Below are 7,378 nucleotides of genomic sequence, written 5' to 3' on the forward strand. Positions count from 1 at the left end.
GAGAGAGCAGGATAGGCAGGGACAGTGTCAGCTTTGGTTTGCTTCCTAACCTATCGCTGTTACAGTGGGTGTAGTGTGCCTCCTGCACAGCATACACCTGAATCTACCCCCCCCCCCCCCCTCATTGCTGGTGTTGTGTAGTTGATTTGTGCAACATAGGCGTCTGCCTAATATTCAGTCAGTGTAGTGTGCCTCCTGCACAGCATACACCTGAATCTACCCCCTCGTTGCTGGTGTTGTGTAGTTCATTTGTGCAACACAGGCATCTGCCTAATATTCAGTCAGTGTAGTGTGCCTCCTGCACAGCATACACCTGAATCTACCCCCTCGTTGCTGGTGTTGTGTAGTTCATTTGTGCAACACAGGCATCTGCCTAATATTCAGTCAGTGTAGTGTGCCTCCTGCACAGCATACACCTGAATCTACCCCCTCGTTGCTGGTGTTGTGTAGTTCATTTGTGCAATACAGGCATCTGCCTAACAATAACATAACATATTTTGGGTGCGGGGTTCCCCTTAATATGCATACAAGACCGAAAAGGGCTGGTAATGGGCTGGGGTAGGGGGGTGATGGGGTAGCCATGCCATTTTTCTCAAAGATTTTCCTCCATATTGCCAGGACAAGACATTACTTAATAATTACTTAATTAATGCTTTAATAGCCGCAAGCAGTTTTAAATGGCGCAAAATATGGGAAACACGCACGACTTCACAGGCATACTTTAGACACCCCCCAGGTACAATTTTTAATTCATTAAAATGACTGCTCCAGAAAAAACGTCAGTTTTTAAAACTTCTTTTTGCATTGATACATGTCCTCTGAGGCAGGTCCCGGGTCCCCAAACCCTTTTTAGGACAATAGCATGCATATTGGCCGTTATAATTAGCACTTTAGATTTCGAACGTTCGCGTCCATTGTAATTAATAGGGTTCTAACATTCGTGCGAACTTTCGGTCCGTTCGCAGGTTCTGGTGCGAACCGAACCAGGGGGGGTGTCCGGCTCATCCCTAATTGTGAAAGATAATGTTATGCTGAGTAAATTGATACCCAACATGTCACGCTTCCATAGGCGACAGTTAAAAATTTCTACAGGTTACCAGTTTTGAGTTACAGAGGAGGTCTAATGCCGCGTACACACGATCGGAATTCTCATCAGAAAAAGCTCTGATGGTTTTCCCGACGGAATTCCAACGGAATTACGGTCAAGCTGTCTTGCCTACACACGGTCACACCAAATTCCGATCGTTTAGAACGCGGTGACGTACAACACGTACGGCGGGACTAGAAAAAGGAAGTTCAATAGCCAGTAGCCAATAGCTTCTGTCTCATAGTTGAATCTGAGCATGCGTGAGTTTTGGCATGTCGGAATTGCATACACACGATCGGAATTTCCTCTAGAAAGTTTTTCCGTCGGGAAAATTGAGAACATGCTATCAATTTTTGGCTGGCGGAAATTCGGACAGCTAAATTGCGATGGAGCATACACACGGTCGCATTTTCCGATGAAAAGCTCTCATCTGTCTTTTTCTGGCTGGAATTCCGATCGTGTGCACGCGGCATAAGGCTAGAATTATTGCTCTCGCAGCGATACCTCACATGTATGCTTTGAACACTGTTTACATATGTGGGTGCCACTTATGTATGCTTTTCTGCTTCTGCGCGCGAGCACGGAGGGTGAGGCGATTTACATTTTTGTATTTTATTTTTCTTATTTATTTAACTTTTTATTTTTACATTGTCTCTTAAAAAAAAAAAAAAAAAAAGTTGGATCACTTTTATTCTTATTACAAGGAATGTAAACATCCCTTGTAATAGAAAAAAAAAAAGCATGACAGTACCGCTTTAATGTGAGATTTGGGGTCGAAAAGACCCCGGATCTCATATTTACACTTAAATGCAATAAAATAAATACAAAAATGTCCCTTTATGGGCGTTGGGGGGAAGTGGCGCTTGACGTGGCTTCCGTCATCCAATGTCATTGACTCAAGTGGGGGGCCATCATTCCTTCAAGCAACATAGTGCCTCCGAGGGGAAAGGATTGTCGCCGCCACTACCAAGGGCTTCGGTAAGCCGCGGAGACGACCACAACGCGGCGGGGCGGGGGGTGGGCACCTCTCTCACTCCGCTAAAAGTATTCTCGCGGCGAACCCGCAACGGAGACCACTTTTAACTTTAAGAGGAAGTAAACCCTGATGAGTTTACTTTGTTTGATTCCCTGCAAAGGCAAAGCATAATGGACTACTATGCATCGCATAGTAGTCCATTATGTGTCACTTACCTGACACAGGAGCCAGCGAAGTCACTGCTGTCCCCTGTAGTCCGGAGCATCCATCTTCTCGGTGGGTCTCGCTGCTCCGCTGCTGTCATTCGGCGAAGCCACGATGACGTCACTCCCGTGCATGCGCATTGGGAGCCTCCACTCGCGGCATATCGCCGTTGACAGCGGCACGCTCAGTGTGCCTGCACGCCGCTGTCTAAGGCGCATGTGCCCTAGACAGTGGTGCCTGTCTTTCGGCAAATATCTCCTAAACTGTGTAGGTTTAGGAGATATTTCTTGGACCTACAGGTAAGCCTTAATCTAGACTTATCTGTAGGTCAAAGTTGGTTGTAAGGGTTTACAACCACTTTAAAGCGAACCACCTGGCGTTTCAGAAAATATTGAGGTTATGGCAGCTATCTGCTGCCATAACAATGGTACACAACGTTAAAGTACCGACGTATAGTGACAGCGGGCGGTCTGGAAGTGGTTAAAGGCCTTTGTTCACATTGACATACTACAGCATACAACCATGCAAGGGCCATGTTTACCCATAGATGTTCCGTGCATCTGCATACAGGCAGTCTCATTGATGTCTGTTGGGACACAGCTGCTGCTCCCAATTTTACATCTGTGTGGGTGCCGGGCCCCGAACGCAGTCAATGTGAATTCAGTGCCCTGCGGATGTCACATTGGGAGCAGCGGCTGTGTTCACGCAGAGGCTGCGTCCCAATAGACATCAAGAATATTGAGCATTTTTTTTATGCTGGATTTTCCTGCCAGAAAGATCCAATGTCAATGGGCATTAGAAGCCTTATTTTATAATTTGTCCCATTGAAAATTTTGAAAAGATATTTGCAATTTTGTGCATTTTCTTGTTATGCAACACAAAATAAGAAAAAAAAATACCAAACATAATGCATGAAAACGAAAAAAAATAAAATAAAATAATAATGGTTAAAAAAAAAAATCAGCATAAAAGATTTATGAGAGGAGGAAGGAGTTAAGTAGGTGAAGTCCCGGGCCTCTTTAGAACTAATGGTGACCTCCAGATTTAGGGACAACTGACATCCTTCTATGTAGAGTGGGTTACAAGGCATGGTGGGTGTAATGCAAGGTGGATTGATGGGCACCAGACACTACTTGAATGCAAAGAGATTTATTGTCTCTTCAACAGAACAGTGGGAGAGAGGGTTGGGGCCAGGACACCCTTAAGTAGATGCAATGTCTGAGACTTTTATAGGCAGGCAGCTATAGAGGGAAAGGTATCCAGCTAGACACCACGTCTGCATGTGTAGGACCGATGTCTCCTATGGCAACTATCTTGTAACAGTTTCTAATACCGTGTACACACGACCGGACTTTTCGACAGCAAAGTTCAGATGGAACAAATCCAATGGACAATTATATCATGTGTGGGCTTCATCTGACATTTTCTGTCGAAAAATCTGATGGACTTTAGAAATAGAACATGATTCAAATCTTTCTATCGAGAAAACCGTTCGTCTGTATGCTGGTTCAATGGACCAACGAAGACGCAAGGGCAGCTATTGGCTACTATCTATTGAACTTCCTTTTTCTAGTCCTGTTGTACATGATTGCCTTAAACAATCGGACTTTGGTGTGATCGTGTGTAGGCAAGTTTCAGCGGAACTCCGTTGAAAAGTCCGTCAGAGTTCATTCCGACGGATCGTGTGTACACGGCATAACAAAGGTTGCAATGAACTCTTTCACTTCTTCAACAATCCCCTATTGTAGAAATTCATTCCACTGAGCTCCCAGTCTTTCATTAGACTTCCTGATCCACTGCCACTGGATCTCCTGAACGCTTTCAATCTTCTCAATGAGTATCCTCCTCAAGTGTCACCCCTGCATCCTTGCTGGGTCCCTAGCTTGGCACTCACAGATACTCAAGTGTCTCCTCCTCTGACTGGGTCCCTGGCTTGGCACCTGCTGAAGTTTTCCCACTTCTTCACTGTCCACCGGCTGGTGAGAATACTGCTCTGGTACTTGCTTCAGCTACTCACGGTGGTCTCCGGTAACAAGGTGGTTGGTCCTTAGTGGAAACAGCTTCCCCCTCTACCTCTGACCACGACTGGTTCTCCGGCCATTAGAATCGTCACTTCTGGTTGGACTACGAGCCTGCAGTCCCAACCCTGGGCTGCTCTCCTACTTCTGGATAGGCCCTCAGACAGCCTAGCAGCCAGATGTTCCCGGGGACAGGTCTTACGTTTCTGGCCTAGCAGCCCGGGGCAATACAACACATGTCCACCCAGACAGCTGTCCAGGTGGCACAGAACCCTGATCACCCAACTCCACCAAAAAAAAATAGGTTCTCCCAGCAGGCCAAGGGACCCAAGAAGATCCCTGCCCATTGGCTGAGACACCCCATCTATTCCTAAGCTGTCCTTGCAATGCCCTTGTCCTATCTAATGTCACCAGATACCCGGCCATCTAGTGATAGAAGAGAGAAGTGCAGCAATTTCAAAATTTGGGAGATATCAATTGACCTCCTATCAATCGGCCAAGGCAACTATCTCTTGGCAAATACAATTAAGAGCAACCCTGCCTAAACATGAGGGTGCTACATTGGGCTGATAACCAAGCGGGTGTTAACTACGGGTGAAAGTGTTTTTTTTTTTTTTACCTTAATGCATTAACCACTTCTGCTCCAGAAGGTTTACTCCCTTCCATGACCAGGGCATTTTTTTTTGCGATACAGCACTGCGTTACTTTAACTGACAATTGTGCAGTGGTGCAACGTTGTACCTTTGATGTGCTTTTATTCCCTCAATTACAGCTTTCTTTTTGTGGGATTTGATTACCTCTGTGGCTTTTATTTTTTGTGCTGTATACAAAAAAAACCCCAACAGTAACACTAATACAGTGACCAGTGCTAAAAAATATGCACTGTTACTGTACTAATGGCACTGGCAGGGAAAGGGTTAACATCAGGGCCGATCAAAGGGTTAAATGTGTTTCCTGGGAGTGATTACTAACTGTGGGGGGGGGGGGGGGGTGCTTTGACTGGGGAAATGTAAAGATCAGTACTTTCCCTCTCACAGAACGGTTATCTGCCTTGTTTACAGATCGCTTTTCTTCTGCAGGATCGGTGGGTCCTGGCGGACATCGCATCTGCCGGACCCGCTGATTGGGTCCAATAACAGAGGGAGCGGATCACTAGCGGGCCGCCCCCCCCCCCCCCCCCCCCCAGACCTGCAAGTGTCAGATCACGTACCAGGTACACGATCTGGAGCAAAGCCTTGCCGCAGTATTTCTACCGTGAGTGGTTGCTAGGCGGTTAAGGTCAAAAAACATTTTATGAATTTCTGTCCTGCCCTGTGTGAAGGGGAAGAGAAGGGAGAAGCGATCCAGCACTGTGCACGGCTACATCTCTTCTCTCTTCCTCGTCATGCAGGGAATCTGGCAACAGTAGGAGCCATTGGTTCAAATGTAGTTAACCTCCCTGGCGGTATTTGTGTGTAAATGACACTAGCAGTGAAGGAGTTAACCACTAGGGGGCAGTGTAGGTGTTGGCAGAGCAAACTGTGTGACACCAATGATCAATTTGGCCATCTATAAAAGGGGCATTCTTCCCACTGACCACCAATGTAAAGGACGTTCTTCCCACTGAAGTAAGGATTTTGTCAACCTTCCAAAATTGCTTTGGACTGACATGCAAAATACAATTACACATGTGCATAGCCAATGTGTACACACATACAAGGGTCAATTTAGACAAGAGTCACTACCAGCATGTCTTTGGAGTGTGGGAGAAAACTGGAGTACCCAGAGAAAATCCCCATGTACACAGTGAGAAATACAAACTCCATGCAAATATTGCCCTGGTCATGATTAATGTCAATAACTCCAGCAATATAATGCATGTATAGCCAGGGCTCAAACCCTGCAGGAACGCATGGGAACAGCGTTCCTGTACTTTTTCCAAAACAAGAATGCCGTTCCTATTAGCAGCAGGGCCGGACTGGCCTACCGGGAAATTTCCCAGTAAGTCACCTGCTCTGGGGCCACCTTGCTCTGTGGCTGCAGCGGTGCCCAGGGCCAATCTTGTGTGGCTCAGGTGCAGAGTCCTCCCCTCTCTCCTCTTGTGTACCTCACACACTGCAATGTTTGGTGGCTGGCCACTGTAACAAAGTCCAAGACCGGCTCCTGTGATTGACAGAATACTGATTCAAATTCCCGGCATTGGATCAGTGTTCCCTCTATTACAGGAGCCGCCACCGGTCTAAAAGGTGATACTTTGTTACAGTGGCCGGCCACCAAACATTGCAGACCCAAGCTCTGTGACACAGCGGGAGATCCACGCTGTGCATAATCCAGGCACAGATGAGTCTGCATTTGATGGGCACAGTAAGGCTGCGTTGATGGGCGCAGTGAGGTTGCAATGATGGGCAAAGGGGAGCCTGCATTTGATGATGGGCACAATGAGTCTTCGTTGATGAGGGGCACAGAGAGGGGAATCTTGGGTAAGTTCACACACTTTTTTTTCCCAGGGCTTGACTCCTGATGCTAACCACTAAGCCAATGTACTACCTATTTCATATGAAAGGTAATTTCAAAACCATGGGCCTTTGCATCAGATGAACATTGTTGGCTACTGATAGAGAGGCGGAAACACTTGAGTGTTCCTTTATAAAGGGAGGGGAGAAGAACATTTAGCCAGGAATAATTCATCTTGGATAACTAATTGCTTCGTTCCGGAGGATGCTTTGTTATTATGAAGAATGTAAGAGCAACTTCCTCTCACTAGAGGAAGTGGGTGTGGACGATTCAGTGTTGGATTCAAGTCCCTTCTATCTAATGGCCTCTCAAAAAAGGATTAGAGGTAGAGAGAGACAGAAAGAAAAGAAAGAGAAAAAACGAGAGGGGTGGAGAGAGAGAGAGAGAAAACGAGAGGGGTGGAGAGAGAGAGAGAAAACGAGAGGGGTGGAGAGAGAGAGAGAAAACGAGAGGGGTGGAGAGAGAGAGAGAGAAAACGAGAGGGGTGGAGAGAGAGAGAGAAAACGAGAGGGGTGGAGAGAGAGAGAGAAAACGAGAGGGGTGGAGAGAGAGAGAACGAGAGGGGTGGAGAGAGAGAGAACGAGAGGGGTGGAGAGAGAG

This window comes from Lithobates pipiens, unplaced genomic scaffold, assembly GCF_037356315.1.
Source record: "Lithobates pipiens isolate NorthernLeopardFrog02 unplaced genomic scaffold, aLitPip1_a1.2 Scaffold_28, whole genome shotgun sequence".
NCBI classification, from domain to species: Eukaryota; Metazoa; Chordata; class Amphibia; order Anura; family Ranidae; genus Lithobates; species Lithobates pipiens.